At 35.5% G+C, this 19,940-nt stretch overlaps 1 long non-coding RNA gene across 2 annotated transcripts in view; it reads right to left on the minus strand.

Moving 5' to 3' along the window:
* Positions 1 to 19,231, minus strand: part of LOC105487790 (uncharacterized) — a 96,255-nt gene extending 77,024 nt beyond the window's left edge. For both annotated transcript variants that reach the window (XR_011620625.1, XR_011620624.1), the window contains exon 1: positions 19,017 to 19,231. This is a non-coding gene — a long non-coding RNA (uncharacterized lncRNA). The remainder of the gene's footprint in view (positions 1 to 19,016) is intronic.
* Positions 19,232 to 19,940: the final 709 nt, after the last annotated feature.

Below are 19,940 nucleotides of genomic sequence, written 5' to 3' on the forward strand. Positions count from 1 at the left end.
GGTACCAGATTTCACCTTTTTATTCTAGAGCATGCCGTTCTGTTCTGCATTTACTTGATTACAAGTTTCCTTCTCTAAAATATGTATTGTGGGGCATGAATTATGTCTCATTTCTTTTTTCTTCTATTTGAAATGTCTAGAGTGACAATACATAGTTATTATATTATAAAGACAAACCATCCATAAGAAATTAATAACTGGTCTCAAATTTTTAATAATATCGAAATCAAAGTCTAGGTTTTTAAATCATGCAATGGTTTTTAAATATAGTATTCTATTATTTTTTGATTTTTTTTCTAACATTCTCCTGATAATGATATTTATTTTGTCCATTGCTTCATAGGCACCTCTACCCTGAAAAGCAGGCCATAATGAAAATAGCTAGGTTGCTTATTCTTGATTGTTTAGTGACTATAAGGACTCAATCAAGTGGAGGATAAGATAATTATGCAATCAATCTGGGTAGGAAAATAGCAACCACACAATGACTCTTTCTTTAAGTCATGCAAAATAGCTTTGAAACAAATCTAGAATTTGCTAATTATGGTTAAACTTTTTTCTTAAGTTGTATGACTTAGCAGCCAGAGTTCATTTTCAACCCTAGAGCTAAAAATTCTCATTGTTATGTATTTTAAAGGGAACTTTACAGGCTTAAAGTTAAAATCATGACTGATGGAGTGTTGGCAAGATTTCACTTCTAATTCTTCCAGGACTTAAATTCATTATAATAATTCTAATTAGAATAGTTATGAAAATTGAAGTACATTCTCTGCAGTTCAGAAGGTGGTGCATTTGCAATCCCTGTCAAAATATTATTTTTCAATATTATTGTGAATAATAATTTTAAATTTAACAAGTACCGTTCATAAAATACACATTTATAAATAGCAGGCCTGTTTCTATTACTTCCAACACAGCAATTCATAATGTAATGGAGGGAAGGTAAAATGATATCTAATCTCATTTTCTTTCCAAAGTCCAAAATCCTTTGTCTATTCAATTCCATATTCAGAACATTAAGTAAAATAAGAAGAAAAGTTTCTTCCTGCCACTGACTAGAAAAATCGATGAAAGAAGAGAAGAAACAACTTTAAAGAGTTATATTTACAAAAATGAGAGTTTTTACAGAATAAGGAGAATTTTAGTATTGCAGTTCACCTAGTCCTTCATATCTGTAACATTAGATATAAAGGAGGGTGACGATATCTAGACGTTTAAATCCTAACTCATCCTCCATAGCACCTCACTGTAGTTTGTGTCTCAATTCATTTTCTTGATAGACTTCTCATGCACTAATTATTATTCTCACACACTTATCATGATTGACATGCATAGTTTCAGAACCCAATGTCAATGTCACTACTAAAAACCTATATTAGTGAGCTGCTGCCTAAGTCATGAACTCTGCTTGTTTCTGGGTCTTGTCAATTGAACTTGATTGGGTTTGTTTTTCAAAGTGTCGAGAGTCTGTCTAGGAACTCACAAATAAATAGATTACCTATTTTAAAAACTAGGAAGTTGTATAAAAAACACAACAGAACCGTGGAGGAACATATTGTACCCGAGTCCCTAAGGGACTGAATTATGTAAGAAGAGATATTTGAATAATGAGAATAAACTTGCCAAAGAATGAAGGTAGAAAGATTATCATCACTTTTGAAAGAAATAAAGAAAAAGGATATGAACACTACCAAGAGAATATGGGACCAGTAATTGGTTTGGGGCCTGAACATTTAAAAAGCATTTGACTAACATCAAGTACAGAGTAAGGGTAATCCTCATACTCTCTGCTTCAATGACTAGGTCAGAATAGTATCTTTGTACTCAAATATGCATTAATACAGTGGAGCTGACATAAGGCATATTTTAACAAAATATTCTGTAGAACAAAGAAAAAAGCAAAGCAATTCTAAGCACCAAAAATGTCTACAAAAGAAAATTATTTATAAATAATTACACTGTTTGGTGCCTTAAGAAGTTGTAGCTTGTTCCTGTGACAGAGCTTCCAGAGGTAATAGGCACGCCTACCATTTTTAAGCTCTGCACTGCCTGCCCTGCTGCCCTGAAGCTCAGTAGGGAGCAAAGCACTTAAGGCCTATCATTAACCTCCAGCATCATGCAACTGCCTTATGGAAAAGCACAGAGGGGTTTCCATAGCTATCCCTGCTCCAGCTACTCCTCATTGGATGGGACTGCTTCATCTCAGACCCCAGCGAGCCCACACCTACCTGGGCTCTTAGACCAGTAGCAGCTCTGCACTTCCCTGGGGCAGGGTTCCCAGAGGGAACAGATAGGACTGCCATTCTGCCACTCCACAGCCCCTGCCTCGGCTGCTGTAAGGCTTAAGAGGGAGTGAAGAGCTTAAGGACCATTGTGGATTTCCAGAACAGTGCATCTGCATTATGAAAAAGCAGCCAGACTATTTTCCACCTGGTTCCTTGCCTCTGTTACTCCTCACTGTACAGGGCCTCTCAACCTGGGCCTCCAGCACAACCACCCTGCCTCTATCTGAACACTTCAGTTAGTGGTGGCTTCCAGAGACAATACACAATCAGTCTGCCATTGCAGCTGCAATAGAACTTCCCTTGTTGCCCTCAGACTGGGGAAGGAACAAAGAGCGTGACTGCCTTACTTGCTCCTCCAGCATGCCAGAGTCACTGTATGAAGTGGAGCCCAGCCTCTCTTCCCTGGGAGACACCGACCCACTGCTCTTTACCAGGCAGGACTCCAGCTTGGCCCTGCAGTGTAGCCACCCCATCTCTGCCTGAACATTTCTACTGGCAGTGGTTCTGTGCTTCTCTGGGGTGGAGCTCCCGGAGGCAATTGAAATTCCATCTGCCACTGCCACTGCCATAGTACGACCCTTGCTGCTCTTAGATTGGGGAAGAACAAAGATTATGATGGCTTTACATGCACCTCCAGCATGCTGCAGCTGCCCTACAGAGAAGAGCCAGTCTGTCTTCCATGTGATCTCCCCGCATCTGCTCACCACTATGTAGAGTTCCCTAGATTGGGCCTGCAACACAGCTGCCCCAACTCAGGCTGATCATTCCCACTGTGTTTCTTTGGGGTGGAGCACCAAAAGACAAGTGAAAGGCCCTCTGCCATGGCCTCTTCCAAGATCTCTGCCCTTGCTGCCTGCAAGCCAAGGAAGAAACATAAATCCTGAGCTTGTCCCAGGGCTATGGTGTGCAGCCCATGGTTTGAGCGGGAGAGGAGCTCACGCTCTCAGAGTACTGAGAGGGAGCACAGCTGCAAATGCAAGAAAATACAGGCGAACCAAGTGGCTGAGCAAGAGCCTACCTTCTAGTCATTAAGTTTAAGCACCATCTATGGGATCATAGCCCAAAAATTAACACCAGAAATATTTTGCTAATGTACTCCCCTACCATCAAACCAAGGACAAAAATTCAGTGACAAACACAGATCCTGTGCAAAGCTTCAGCCCTCTGAAAACATCCAGAAATGAAGACAACTGACTATCCTCAAATTATACTATAGTTAAAGGAACATCAGCCCACATGAATGAGAAAGAACTGGTGAAAAAGTCTGGCAACTCAAAAAGCCAGAGTTTCTCCTTTGCTTCAAACACTGCACTGGCTCCCCAGCAACAGTTCTTAACCTGAAGGAAATGGCTGAAATAACAGACATAGAATTCAGGATCTCGATGGCAACAAAGATCATCGAGACTCAGGAGAAAGTTGAAACACATTCCTAGCAATCTAAGTTATCCAGGAAAATGATTCAAGAGATAAAAGCTGAATTGTCCATTTTAAGAACAAACCAAGCCAAGAGATAAAAATGAAAAACTAACTACAACAATTCTTAACACAATTGGAGGTATTAACAGCAATTCAGACCAAAGTGAAGAAAAAATCTCTCAGCTTGAAGGCAGGTTCTTCTAATTAACTCAGTCAGCCAGAAATAAAGAAAAAAAAGAATTTTTAAAAAAGGAACAAAGCCTTTGTGAAATATGGGAATATGTAGAGACAAAATCTACTACTCATTGGCAACCCTGAAAGAGAGGGATAGAGAGCGAGCAACTTAGAAAACATATTTGATAATATTGTGGCCGACAATTTCCCCAATGTTGCTGGAGAGGTAGGCATATAAATTCAGAAAATTCAGAGAGCCCTTTTGAGACATTATATAAGATGACCATAATCAAGACACACAGTCATCAGATTATCCAAGAATGACATGAAAGAAAAAATATTAAAGGCAGCTAAAGAGAAGGGGCAGGTCACCTAAAAGGGAACCCCATCAGGCTAACAGCAGACATTTCAGCAGAAACTACAAAGCTGGAGAGATTAGTGGTCTATATTCAGCATCCTTAGGTACAGAAAAATTCCAGCAAATAATTTCATATTCATCCAAATTAAGCTTCACAAATGAAGGAAAAATAAAATCCTTTTCAGACAAGTAAATATAAGTGAATTCATTCTCATCAGGCCTGCTTTACAAAAGGTCCTTAAAGGAGTGCTAAACATGAGAATGAAAGACCATTACCTATCACCACAAAAATACACTCAAGTGCATATGCCATCTATGCCATAAGGCAAATACAAAATTAAGTACAAATAGCAAACAGCTAACAATGTGATGTCAGAATCAAATCTACACATATCAATATTAACCTTGAAAGTAAATGAATTAAAAGTACCAACTTAAAAGTCATGGAGTGGCAAGTTGGATAAAGAAGCAAGAGTAATTTTTATGCTGTCTTCAAGAGACCCATCTCACATGCAAGGACACCCATGGGCTCAAAGTAAAGGGATAGAGAAAGATCAATCAAACAAATGGAAAATAAAAAGAGCAGAAGGTGGATATTCTTATTTTAGACAAAACCAACTTTAAACAAAAAAAATCATTGAAAAAGACAAAGAAGGACATTACGTAAAGGTAAAGGAAGACTTAACTATTCTAAATGTATATGCATCTAACACTGGAACAACAGATAATATAAAATTCTTAGAGACTTATGAAAACTTGAATAACCACACAATAATCCTAGGAGATGTCAACCCCCATTGACAGTGTTGAACAGATCATCAAGGCATAATGCTAACAAAGATATTCAGTACCTAAACTTGACTCTTGACTAAATGAACCTAACAGGCAATTACAGAACAGAACAGTCCTCCCAACAAAAAGAGAATATACATCCTTTTTTTTTGAGACAGAGTCTTGCTTTGTCACCCACGCTGGAGTGCAGTGGCATGATCTCTGCTCACTGCAAGCTCTGTCTCCCGGGTTCATGCCACTCTCCTGCCTCAGCCTCCCTAGTGGCTGGGACTACAGGTGCCTGCCACCATGCCCAGCTAATTTTTTGTATTTTTAGTAGAGACGGGGTTTCACCATGTCAGTCAGGATGGTCTCGATCTCCTGACCTTGTGATCTGCCCGCCTCGGCCTCCCAAAGTGCTGGGATTACAGGACACCGCGGTGAGCCACCGCGCCCGGCCAGAATATACATTCTTATCTGCACGTGGCACATGCTCTAAAATTTGCCACACATTCAATCATAAAGCAATTCTCAGCAAATTAAAAACACATACACACTCGTAACTACAGTACAAAAAATAAAAAATAAAAATAAATATTGAGATGATCTCTCAAAACCATACAATTAAATTGAAATTAAACAATCTGTTCCTGAATGACTATTGGGTAAATAATAAAATTAGGGCAGAAAGCAAGAAATTCTTTGAAACCGTTGAAGACAAAGATGAAGCATACCAGAATCCCTGGGACACAGCTAACACAGTAGTAAGAGGAAAGTTTGTAACACTAAACACCCAGATTAACAACTTAAAAAGATCTCAAATTAACATCCTAATGTCACAACTAGAGGAACCAGGAAAACAAGAGCAAAGCAACCCAAAAGCTAGCAGCAGAAAAAACATGACCCGAATCACAGCTGAATTGAATGAAATTGAAATGTAAAAAGCCATACAAAAGATAAACAAATTTAGACTTTCGTTTTTGAAAGGATAAATAAGATCAATAGATCCCTAGCTATACTAATAAAGAAAGAAAGAGAAGATTCAAACAAACACAGATGAAAATGACAAAGGAGACATTGCCACTGACCCCACAGAAATACAAGAAACCCTCAGAGACCATTATGACACTTCCATGCACACAGACGAGAAAGCCTAGAAGAAATGGACAAACTCCTGGAAGCATACCACCGTCTAAGACTGAACCAGGAAGAAATGGAAACCCTGAACAGACCAATAACAAGTTACAGAATTGAATTGGTAATAAAGAGCCTACCAACTAGAAGCAGCTCAGGATCCAACAGATTCACAAATTCTATCAGATATATGAAGAAGAGCTGGTACCACTCCTATAGAATCTATTCCAAAAAATTGAGGAGGAGAGATTCCTCCCTAATTCTATGAGGTTGGAAGCCTTCTGATATTAAAACCCAATAGAGACACAACAAAAAGGAAAACTTCAAGCTAATATCTCTGATTACCATAGAACCAAAAATCTCAATACAATACTAGCAAACTGAACCCCATAGCACATTAAAAAGCTAATCCACCACTATTAAGTGGGCTTTAGACCTGGGATGCAAAGTTGCTTCAACATATAGAAATCAATAAATGTGATTCATAACATAAAAAGAACTAAAAACAAAAACCATATTATCTCAATAGGCACAAAAGAACTTTCAATAAAATTCAACATCTCTTCACATTAAAAACTCTCAATAAACTAGGTATCGAATGAACATACCTAAAAATAATAAGAGCCACCTATGTCAAACTTACAGCTGAAGAGGCAAAAGCTGGAATCATTCTCTTTTAGAAGTACAACAAGACAAGGATACCCACTCTCAGTACTCCTATTGAATATAGTGCATTTGTTGTGCAGAAACTCATTAATTTAATTGGCTCATGCTTGTCAACTTGGGCTTGGCCTGGGGCTCATGCGGCTTGGCCAAAAAATTATTTGCCAAGGCCTGTGTCGCATAGGGTATTTTCTAAGTTTTTATCTAGAATTTTTATAATTTGAGGTATTAAATTTAAATCTTTAATCCATCTTGAGTTAATTTTTATATATAGTGAAAAGTAGAAGTCAAGTTTCATTCTTCTGCATATGGATATCCAGCTATCTCATTACCACTTATTGATAGGGAGCCCTCTCCCCATTTCATATTTTTGTTGACCTGGCCAAAAATCAGATGACTGCGGATGTACAGCTTTGTTTCTGGTTTATCCATTCCTTTCCATTGGTCTGTTTTTGTAACAGTATCATGCTGTTTTGGTTACGATAACTTTATAATACAGTTTGAAATTGTGTAGTGCGATGTCTCTGACTTTGTTCTTTTCATTTAAGATTGCCTTGATTATTCAGGCTCTTTTTTTGGTTCCACATGAAAGAATCTTTTTATTAACTCTGTGAAGAATGACATTGGTAGTTTGATAGGAATTACAGTGAAACTCAAATTTGCTTTGGGCAGTATAGCCATTTTAATAATATTGATTCTTCCAATCCATGAGCATGGAATGATTGTCCATTTGTTTATTATGTCTCTGATTTCTTTCATCAGTGTTTTGTAGGTATTCTTGCAGAGATCTTTCACCTACTTGCTTAGCTGAATTACTAAGTATCTCATTTTATTTGTGACTATTGTAAATGGGATTGTGTTCTTGATTTGATTCTCATTCTGGACATAGTTGATATACAGACATTTTATTAATTTTTCTACATTGATCTTGTATCCTGAAACCTTATAAAACTTCTTCATAAGTTGAAGTAACATTTTGGTGGAGTCGTTAGGGTTTTCTAGCTATAGAATTGTATCACAACAGAGAGAGATAATTTGACTTCTTTACCTATTTTAATGCCTTTTATTCTTTTCTTTTGCCTGATTGCTCCAACAAAATTAAAAGGAAAGTCATATGGTTATCCAAATAGATGCAGAGAAGTGTTGTAATAAAATCCAACACCCCTACATGATAAAAAATAAAAATCCTTGACAGACTAGACACCAAAGGAACATCCTCAAAATAATAAGAGCCATTGATGACAGACATGCAGCCAACATCATACTGAACAGGCAATAGCTATAACCATTCCTGCTTTAGAACTGAAACAAGACAAGGATACCCACTCTCACCACTTCTTTTCAACATAGTACTGGAAGTTATAGCCATTACATGAGTTTTTGGAACTAGAAAACTAATTATTGCTGGAAAAAAACTATAAAAGTAGTTGCCTTTGCTAGCGCTCAGAAAAGACTTGATTAAAAAAAACCATGAGAAAATTTTCTGGACATTATTAATGTTGTGTACCTTGGCAAGGGTTAGATTACATAAGTAGATGCATATGTCAAAAGGCAGCCAATATAAACAATTTATTGTATGTAAATTTTATTTCAAAAGAAACAAACTGTAAATAAAGACTTAGCACTAGCTAGTAGTATACATGCTAGACTATCAAGGGTGAACTGTAGTTATGTCTGAAAATTAACTTGAAATTCTTTTTAAAAATTTAAATGGATTGATACAGGGATAGAAAAATAACTAAGTTGATAGATATGTGATAAAACAAATGCAGTCAAATATTAACAGTAGAATCTAGGTGATGGATATGGATGGTCATTTCAAAGTTCTTTTATATTTGCTGTTTGAATATTTTCATAAAAAACATATTGAAAACATTAAACATATCTCGACACTGACAAAGTTATTCTATTCCTAAGAAGTTACCTAAGAAAGATGAAAACATTTATGCACAGAGCATGCTGTACAAGAACATTTAAAGCAGCCAATAAGTGGAAAAAGCCCTGGTACTCATATGCAGGTAAATGGATAAACAAATTATGTTAATATTTATACAATGGAATAACATTGAGCAATAGAAATGAACAATCTACTCATATATGCAACATTTGCATAAATCTCAAAAACATTATATTGGATGAACAAAATATAGCACAAATTAGTACATACTGAATGATTTTCAAATACATGAAGTAGTACAACAGTCAAAATTAAGTTTCAATAATACAATTCAGTGTAGCAGTCACCTAAAGGATTGGGGATCTTTGCTTGGTGATGGAAGCATTCTATACTTTGCATGGAAACTTGGGTTACATACGTATACAGATTTATCAAAACTGATTTCACTGTATACTTATGATCTGTGTATTTAAGCATATTTAAATCATACCTAAATTTAAAAAAAAAAACAAAAAGAAATGTGTGTATGTGTGTCTATAACTGGAATTTCAAAGGTTCAAGGCGCTCTAACATATATATTCAGAGCACATTAGGACCATATTTATCAAACTATAATGTGCACATAAATAATCTGGTGATTTTGTTATGCAGATTCTGATTCATCCATTGGGGATGTGGTTGTTTTGCATTTTTAATAAACTTCCAGGTCCTACTAACAATACTACTGATGTACAGATTGCACTTTGATTATAGCAAGGATTGGAGATGGAGATGTTAAAGCCAAAGAAAAATAATAATAGAGCAAATTGCTGCCTGCAAATATTAAAAGCACTCTCATGTGAAAGAGGGTTCTAGTTCTTCTCTCTTACTTTAACACATAGAAGAGAATAAACGATAAACTATTTATCAAGAAGTAAATATTTGATCAATGTAAATATATAACTTTAAACAATTGGATATTCTTAATAATGCAAATTGTTGTTTTGTAATAATTGTGGCTCGAATTGATCCAGAAGGGACTTAATAACTCTTAAGAATATAGCAGAAGTCTGGCACACTGGCCCATGTCTGTAGTTGCAGCTACTCAGGAGGCTGAGGGACAGAGGATCACTTTAGCCCAGGTGTTCAAGAGCAGCCTGGACAACATAGTGAGACACCTGTCTCTTAAGAAAAAACAAACAGAAAAACTAAAAAAGTTTAAACATATCTCTACATTGTGTGTGTGTGTGTGTGTGTGTGTGTGTAATTCTGGATCAACAGTCAATTAAATGGTCTCTAAATCCCTATCATGTTTATTATTTTATCATCAGGGTGAGGAAGATGCAGCTATTACAAAATAGATGTTATAACAAATCTACAACTTGCATGTATTTTGAATCCAAGAATATGAAAATGATTTGCACTTTTTAGTCAAGTATATAGACCCTTCAGAAAGTTTCATGTTTTTTTTAATATTTAGTTTAACCAAAAATGTTAATATAGTTAACGGAAATAATAAGGTTTCCTGGCTTCATTTAAGTATTTTGATAGCACATCACAATAAAATGATCTTTAATCAAAATCTAATTGTATCATTAGAATTTAGTCTCTCTCATTGGTCACTGTGTCTCTTCTTTGAATTTATACATAATGTTAAATTGTATTACTCTAATGAGACATTCACATACTCTGCTCATGATGCTATCAGGAGAACTTACTTTTCCCTTTTCTGGCAAAAGACATGTTGTGCTACAACCAAAATAGCCTAATCTTGTTTCCCTTGTCACATTGAAACTAGGGCAATGTCATTCAGAAGAGTTAAGTATTCAGAAGATGTCCAAAATCACACAATTGTAACATTAAGTTACATCATTAAACTACCCAAGGGACCTGGCTGGCATCAATTGGTTTTATTCACAGTTTTCCACATTTAAACTTTATGTAAGTGCCTACAATATTCACTCATTCTAAATCTTACCAATCACAAGTGGAAGCAATATTATATTTTTCAGATATCATTTTTAAAATTTTCAAATATATAATCATAAAACATTTTGAAGTATATAAACTTAAGATGCCATAAGTTGGGGAATACAGAAATCTGTAATATCTGTTTAACACATTTAACTTAAATATATACTTTCTTAAAATAGATGTCATAGATTATTAGGTTACCTAGGGAAGCTAAATAATGTTCTAATTTAAAATGAAGTTTTAAAAGTAAATTGTTCTTTTCAATTCATTAATATTGAAAAGGCACTATAATAATCGATCAAAATTCCAAGGAAAGAGTATAGGATGACTCTATTTGTTAAAATCCTTGAGTATTTTTTTTTGCTATAATAATATTTTGTCTTTAATTTTCTACTGTTTTTATTTACACTTTGTATTTGTTGCCTACTTTTCTAAAGAAATTAAAAAATGTCCTATTATAGACCACAAATGAAACACGTCACTTAGATTAAATGCATGAGAAAAAGAGAGACTTTTAATATTATACTAAGAAATATTTTTATTTAACCTGATTTTAATACTGTTTCCATCTTGACACAGAAACATAAAATTTACATTTAGGTATCAATTTATGAAAATACAAACAAAAAGAATGCAAGCAATAGACAGCAAGGAACATTTTTTTTTCTTTTTTTTCCCCTTAACAAAGTAAAAAAAAATTATGATTTCTTTGGATTTCTTTTCATGGTCAAAATCTGAAGAGTTATATTCAAATTTGTTAAATATCTTCTCATGCTTCTTTCTATTTTAATTATAAAAATCAACCCCCCAAATGACAACAATTATTATAATATCCTTAGCTACTGTGGTCTACATTTTATATCATGTTTCAGACAGATACTATTGGAGAAAATTAGGCTAATCTATCAATGCTTTCCTACGTTAAAGAAAAATGTTCAAAGGTTGTTAAATTCAGTTGTGCTAACTTAGAAGGAACATTTTGAAATTACTAGGTTATTGATTTGAAATATAATACTAGACAATAAGAAAGATGCAATAAAATTAATCCATTATATAGTATTTCGAATATATGTATTAATATGTGTAATATTTTTTAAAAGTAAAATGAAAATATTTTCCTAATTGTGTGATTAATTTGGGTTATTTAGTAATGGTAATTCTGTTGAAAATAGTTTCATTTAAGAAGAAAGTGGGCATAACTGAAAATTATTTGATATGACTTATCAGGTGTATGGTTTTATTAACAGATTGAGAGCAAATTAAAATATAGTTTAAATTGCCCAGAAGAAAATCATTTTAATTTGGAGGGTATTACAAATATTTCTTCGTGAAAAATTATATACAGCCTCAAATCAAAATCATCAACATGTCAAAATGCCTTTCTTTTAAAATAGTTTTTAACTTGTTGTGTTATTTGTTCACCAATAATTTTCCAAAGATTTTTTTTAAAAAGGCATTTAAAGCATGTGTAATCATCTATAAGGACATACAAATGTCCTTAAGAAATTCTTAAAAAACGAAGCGTTCAAAAGTGAAGAAAATGCCAGATTATATGTCACATTGCAATGTATGTTCTTATTTAGGCATCATCGTTACTGGGAAAGTTTGCCAAAACTGACAAAAATCTAACTTAAACAAGTTGAAGAAATATAAAAGAGATTGGTTGGAAGGATGCTGGGACATGTCAAAGAACTGAAGCACACACCAAACAATTAAACCCGTAAAAATCTGAAACCAGGGCAATCTTTGGAACTTCAGGGAAAAGAGCTGAATAGTTAGCCATGATTACCCTCTTTTTCTACATATTGTGACTCTTTCTTTGTCAGCATTTAAAAATTCCCCCAAATGTATTTCTCCATAATGCTATAATCACAACTAGAGTTTATGTAAATTTAGCAAACTCAGTTCAAAGTATTAGATGAGATTTCTGCTTGGCACGGATTGAATTACATGCTGAAAATTGTGTCTGTCAAGGAAGTAAGATCAAAGATTAGGTAAAATATTCAACTTTCATTATACTCTTATGCCCTGAGAAAAATATGGAAAAAATGTTTTGTTCCCATTCAGATCACACGTGGTTGTAAGTTACAGGAAAGTAGGGAGACAGGCAAAAGGAAACATGGATGTTATTTTTGGGAAACAAGAAGGGATTTTGGAAGTCAAAGTTGCAATTTCATCAACCAATAATGAGAAAAACAAAATGAGTCCTAAGCCAAATTTCTACACTCAAGATAAAAACTTTAAATGTATTTGAAGATATTGACAAGAATAACAAGAGAAACAAAAACAAGAAAGGGCAGATAAGTAGCTCATTTTAACAGAGATTATAGCTATGACAGGGGTTTAAAGAAGTAGAGAACAAGTTTAAGTTTGTCCTCAGCTAATGCGTTATACATCATTCAGACAGTGGTATTTGAAATGACTCTTAAAAATTAATGGCAACTGTCTACTTTAAGAAGGCGACCTCTGGTGGAGTGGACCTCATAGCAAGCCAGCATCTTGAATATAATATTTATTTATTGGGCTATTTAATTATAATTTATGCACTCCTTTACTCTTTTCTTCACCGAGACTCAGGGAAGCTATGTAACATTTACTTTTTTTCTCTTTTTAAATTAAGGAATTTGTGCTTTTATATGTGAGAACTAATTGATAAGAGGTAGAAATATTTGTACACAAACAAGAAAGAGGAAAGCAATATAATGAGCTTTTGATGAAAAGTAATAATTCAAATATGACATATAAATTAAAACAGGTATGATACATGTATTCATTCAGTCTTAATTGATGCTATTCATACCCTTTTATAGCATTTTAAATATTTTTAACTTTTAACAAAGTTTTAAGAAGAAAACATTTTATGCATGTAGCAGAAAAAATACATTTTAAAAGTCAAAAACAAAAATTAAATGTTAGGGAGTATGTAGGAACTTCATACTTTCTGCAAAAATTGCCATGAACCTAAAACTCCTCTAAAAATTAAAGTCTATATATAAAAAAAAACTCTCACTTCTTGTGTCACTAAACCTCTTACTAATCCAGAGATGATAATCTTATTCCTAAAATTCCAAAAGTGTTTATGTAGTTAAATGTGTATAATTTCTATAGACATACATGTTACAGTTTTAAATGAGATTGTATTATACAACATGTTCTACAGTTTGTAGTTTTACTTAAATCCAGTGATTCATTTGAAATTGGTCCATCACCTTGTTTTCTTCTTTCTTTCTCTTTTCTTTTTTTTCTTTTTTTTTTTTCTTTCCTCTCTCTCTCTCTCTCCTCTCTCTCTCTCCTCTTTCTCTCCTTCTGTCATTCCATCGGTCCTTCCTTCCTTCCCTTCCTTTTTTTTTTTTTTTTTTTTTTTTTGAGAAAGGGTCTTGCTCTTTTATCCAGCCTTAAGTGCAGTGGCATGATCAGAGCTCACTGTAGCCTTAACCTCTCAGGCTCAAGCAATCCTCTTACCTCAGCCTCCCAAGTAGCAAAGACTAGAGGCATGCCCAGCTAATTTACCACACCCGGCTAATTTTTTTTTTAACTTAGTGTGATTGGGTCTCCGTATGTTGTGTAGGCTGGTCCCAAGCTCCTGGGCTCAAGCTATCCTCACGTTTCAGCTTCCCAAAGTACTGAGACTACAGTTGTGGGTTACTGCACCCAGCCAGCTTCTTTGTTTTGAATAAGTGTATAGTATTCCATTTATCAAATGTACCATAAGTTATTTCATAAATACCCTATAGATTAACTTCTTCTATTTTTTCCTGCCTATTTATGCAATAAACACCCACATTTAGAGTTGTGGAATATATTTCTTTTAAATTTACTCTAGATGATCATGCTGTAAACCAAAGTGGCTGCAATAAGTCATGCTTTCACACGTGGTAAATCATCCTCTACTTTTGAATTAGAAAGACTCTTTAATATAGTAAACTCTCCCAAATTTACCTCTTTGGAGTAAGTTTGATGGAAATTACAGAATAACCAAAAGAACAACCTTGTAAACAATATATTAGGGGATCTCTACTGCTTGCATTGAATAACAGTTCTATGTTTTTTTTTTTTGACGGAATTTCCCTCTCGTTGCCCAGGCTCGAGTGCAGTGGCATGATCTTGGCTCACTGCAAACTCCACATCTCAGGCTCAAATGATTCTCCTTCCTCAGCCTCCTAGGTAGCTGGGATTACAGGCACATGCCACCATGCCCAGATAATTTTTGTATTTGTATTAGAGATGGGTTTCACCATGTTGGCCAGGCTGGTCTCGAACTCCTGACCTCAGGTGATCCACCCGCTTCAGCCTCCCTAAGTGCTGGGATTATAGGCAAGCCTGAACCACTGCGCCTGGCTATGATTTGTTTTTGTGTAGACAATAGGAAACACCAGAGACATAAAATGAGAACCTTCCAAAGGTAAACAAATGGGCCATATAGGAAAAAAAAAAGATTGTTTGAGTCTGGCTTCCAGTCATAGTTTCATTGCTAGTTTACCTAGTGATTAAGTGACTCACTTGAAATTTCTGGGCCTTGGTTTTTTCATGTGTGTAAAAAAGATCACTCTGGGCCAGGCGCAGTGGCTCACGCCTGTAATCCCAGCACTTTGGGAGGCCGAGGCAGGCGAATCACGAGGTCAGGAGATCGAGACCATCCTGTCTAACACGGTGAAACCCCGTCTCTACTAAAAATATGAAAATCAGCTGGGCGTGGTGGCGGGCGCCTGTAGTCCCAGCTACTCAGGAGGCTGAGGCAGGAGAATGGCGTGAACCCGGGAAGCGGTGCTTTCAGTGGGCAGAGTTCGTGCCACTGCACTCCAGCCTGGGCAACAGAGCGAGACTCCGTCTCAAAAAAAATAAAATAAAATAAAATAAAATTCAGTCTGTATACTGGGGAACATCCCTTCCAAACTGATACTATGTTGAAATTTAATGGAACTAATAACCCAACTACTTTGTTCATAAAATTACATTGTCTAGTGGGGAAACATAAATTTTGTCATAACATAATGAAATACTACAATTTGTCTCATTAAGATTTCCAAGATGGAAATAAAAGCTGAGAGGGTCAAAATATTTTATTAGTTGAAGTATATTTTCTCTAGAATAGCAAAAACTCTACCAGAGAAAAGCTTCCAGTAAGAGCAACTGATTGTGGGATGGCATGAAGTTCTATGAATATTAGGATTAAAGACTAGGAGACAAAGACATAAGATTTTTGAATTAAAAAAAAGATGTTTAAAGTTAGTAATATCAGCTTTTATTTCTAGTATTTGATGATGTCCTTCAGTACTTGGGTTTAGACATTAAAGACATTAATAATTCTAAATATGAATAAGTGGTAACCTCTGAGTTAAGTAAACAATGTCTGAGACATCAATCTACTGTTCCTGCCACATGTTTGTTATTCAATCTTGTTGAATTTTTAAAACCTCTTGAAATTTAAATTGGCAAACTCTGACATAGTTTTAATAAAGCACTAGCAAAGGAGTTTCCTTGGAGAGTAAGAAATGTTTACATAGGAGTTACATTGTAATTAATATTAAAACATTCAGAGATACTGTGATTATTTGAATACACATTCTTTATAACTATAGCCACCATATCAATTTCCTTAAAAATACAACCCAGAAAAGGATTTTTGAAACATCTACATAAAAGGGACAATGAAAATCTTTATTCCAGTAGAAATAGAGATGCAGATTCTATATTAAAGCCATCATAATCATTGAGGTTTTAATTTACCTGACTTTAGGATTCTCATTTGAGGATATTAGTTCAACTTATGTACGTTTTATCTTTCTGGTTGAATATATCACAAATATATAAAATATATCATAAATCTGTGTTTAGATGAAAAAACACCTACTATATAAACAGTTATTTGCTTTATATCTAATAGTACAGTACATTTTTGCTATATAGTCTTATTGTCACTTTTGTTTTTTGTTTTGTTCTGTTTTGTTTGCTATTACCATAGTTGTATCACTGAAACAATACACTGCATTTTCTCAATTTTGAAATATCTATTCAGGAAATGACAACTTAAACTGGGCAAACCTGACCATAAAAATAAATGTAAGCACAATAAACACTTTTTAGAAAGCAGAAAATGTCTCATACACGAATCAAATAAATTTGCTTAATTGTGTTAGTGTTGTTAACTAATTACTAGACTTTTACCATTTTGAGTGGATTAATAACTTGCATCTTTGTAATTGAATTCACTAAAGTCACAAATCTTTAACTTCAGGGCCTGAAATCACACTGAAATTATATTAAAACATAACATTAACTTGATTTGTCATGGAATACAGGTCAGTGATGGGCAGAAATCAAACTGAATTGTTGTGCTGTTATTCACACTTTTTTCACATATTTACTTCATTAGCAGTTGTGTGTTTATATGTGTATGTGTATAATATGCATATTTCAAGGCAATTATCCTTAGCGGCTGAAATTATCAAAACTTTGGAGCCATTGACTATTATTCACATCAAATATATGAAGCATTTATTATATACAAAATACTACAATGAAAGTTTGTGGTAAACAATATTAAGGGCAGTTATAGGATGAGTTCTCACAGAGCTTAAAATTTAGTAATTCTAGCACTTTGGGAGACCGAGGCAGGCAGATCACCTGAGGTCAGGAGTTAAAGACCAGTTTGGCCAAGATGGTGAAACGCCATCTCTACCAAAAATACAAAAATTAGCCAGGTGTGGTGGCTGGCACCTGTAATCCCAGCTACTTGGGAGGCTGAGGCAGAGAACTGCTTGAACTCGGGAGGCGGAGGTTGCAGTGAGCTCAGATGGTGCCACTGCACTCCAGCCTTGGCGACAGAGGGAGATTCCACCTAAAAAAAAAAAAAAAAAGTGTGAGCAATATTCATTAAATATGCAACTAAAATACAGTGCGATAAGAGCTCTGAGAGAAGGAAAACTCAGAGTACTATCAGAAAATTTAAGAAAAATAGCTAGCTATAGGTAGTCTGCTAAGGCTTTTTGAAGGAGAAGGAATAGCGTCAGGAGACGGTTGAAGTACAGCAGCACACTCCTTGTACTGACAAATTTTAACAGAAATAATTCTTGTTCGTTTAATCTTTTGTACTGTGTTTTACAAACACAGCTCCAAACTCCTAACTCCACCCTGAATTATAATGCTGACCCCAACATTATACAGACCTTTTGGAACTGCCACTAGCCATCGTGTCACTTAATGTTTAAATTCAATGATGAGCAGGATTGCTTCAGGAAACGTCCTGGGACAGGTATCAGGGGAAACGGATTGAACGTGGCTTGGGTCCACAAATCAAAAGCGAGACTAACCCCTTCAGAAAAGGAAAATAACTGAGCATAGAGGTAGAAAATGGAGAGGATACCATGTAACAATCAAATTAAGGACAGTCCAGTTGGTTTTTAACATTTTAATACAAGAAAGAAAACGATGATTTTTGCATCACACCTGATGGAGACTAATGGATAAACTTAGAGAATTTTACATATAACTTTGAGAAAAAGTCTAAAACTATGTTTAATTTTAAAATCACTAAATTAAAAATAAAATCACGAAATTAAAAATAAAATCCACACAGCTTAAGATTTTCATGCTTTCTCTCCCTCTTGGATTATTAACTCTGCAGGAAGCAAGCTGACATATTGTGAGTAACCTTACGATGAGAGCCTTGTGGCGATGAACTGGAGGCTGTAGCTAACAGCCAGAAAGGAAGTGAATCCTGTCCCAACAAGCACGTGAGGGAGCTTGAATACGGACCCCTCAGCTTCAGTCAAATCTTGAGATGACTGAATTATTGAGGAACTCCAAGCCACAACAACTCAGCTAAACCACTCCTAGATTCTTACCCCATAGAAACTGTGAGATAGTAAAGGTTTCAGCTGCTATATATTGGGATAATATATTGCATACTAATTGATTACTCATATACAACCCAAATGCCAACAGGAGAATGGATATATAAAGTCTATACATCTTCAAACAATGAAATGTTCCTCGGTAATGAAAAATGAATGAGCTACTGCTCTACAAAACAATATGGGTGAAAAAAACTAGCCGGGCGAGGCGGCGGGCGCCTGTAGTCCCAGCTACTCGGGAGGCTGAGGCTGGAGAATGGCGTGAACCCGGGAGGCGGAGCTTGCAGTGAGCTGAGATCCGGCCACTGCACTCCAGCCTGGGTGACAGAGCGAGACTCCGTCTCAAAACAAACAAACAAACAAAAAAACAATATGGGTATGTCTCACAGATATAGCGACGAACAAAAAAGTCAGACTAAAAATTATACATATCTTAAGAGTCTTTTCACTTCATGTTTGAAAGTCTCTAGCAAAACTAATTTGTTTAGACAGAAGACAAAAATAGTGGTTACCTCGGGGAGTACTGACTTGGAAGAGGCAGGGAGTATGTGTTCAAGAGTCTGGAGTTGTGTTACATCTTAATGTGCCCAGAATTGGTTCCTTCCAGAGGGTTCTTGGTCTTGCTGACTTCCAAGAATGAAGACGCGGACCCAGACAGTGAGTGTTACAGTTCTTAAAGATGGTGTGTCCAGAGTTTGTTCCTTCAGATGTTCAGATGTGTCCAGAGTTTCTTCCTTCCACTGGGTTCCTGGTCTCACTGACTTCAGGAGTGAAGTCACAGACCTTAGCAGTGAGTGTTACAGCTCTTAAAGGCGGCGCATCCTGAATTGTTTGTTCCTCCAGGTGGGTTCATAGTCTCGCTGACTTCAGGAGTGAAACTATAGACCCTCACAGTGAGTGTTACAGTTTAAGACCTAAAGAGTGAGCAGCTGCAAAATTTATTGTGAAGAGCAAAACAACCAACTTTCCACACCGTGCAAGCACCCAGAGCCGGTTACCTTTGCTGGTTCAGGTGGTCAGCTTTTATTCCCTTATTTGGCCCTGCCCACGTCCTGCTGATTGGTCCATTTTACAGAGTACTGATTGGTCCATTTTACAGAGTGCTGATTGGTCCGTTTTTACAGAGTGTTGACCGATGTGTTTACAAACCTTTAGCTAGACATAGAGCACTAATTGGTGTGTTTACAATCCTTTAGCTAGACAGAAAAGTTCTCCAAGTCCCCATCCTACCCAGAAGCCTAGCTGCCTTCACCTCTCATTCAGGTTGAAGTATTCACATCAGGTACATATTAAGTAGAAATTAAGTAAGCTTTATACATGTGATTTATATACCTTATTGTATGCATGTTTTATTTCAATAAGATGTTTTTAAAAAGAACATAGGATTAAAGGCATATTTTTAAAACGTTATGTTAATATTATAAGTACATATTGTA

The sequence above is a fragment of the Macaca nemestrina genome, chromosome 3 (assembly GCF_043159975.1).
Source record: "Macaca nemestrina isolate mMacNem1 chromosome 3, mMacNem.hap1, whole genome shotgun sequence".
NCBI classification, from domain to species: domain Eukaryota; kingdom Metazoa; phylum Chordata; class Mammalia; order Primates; family Cercopithecidae; genus Macaca; species Macaca nemestrina.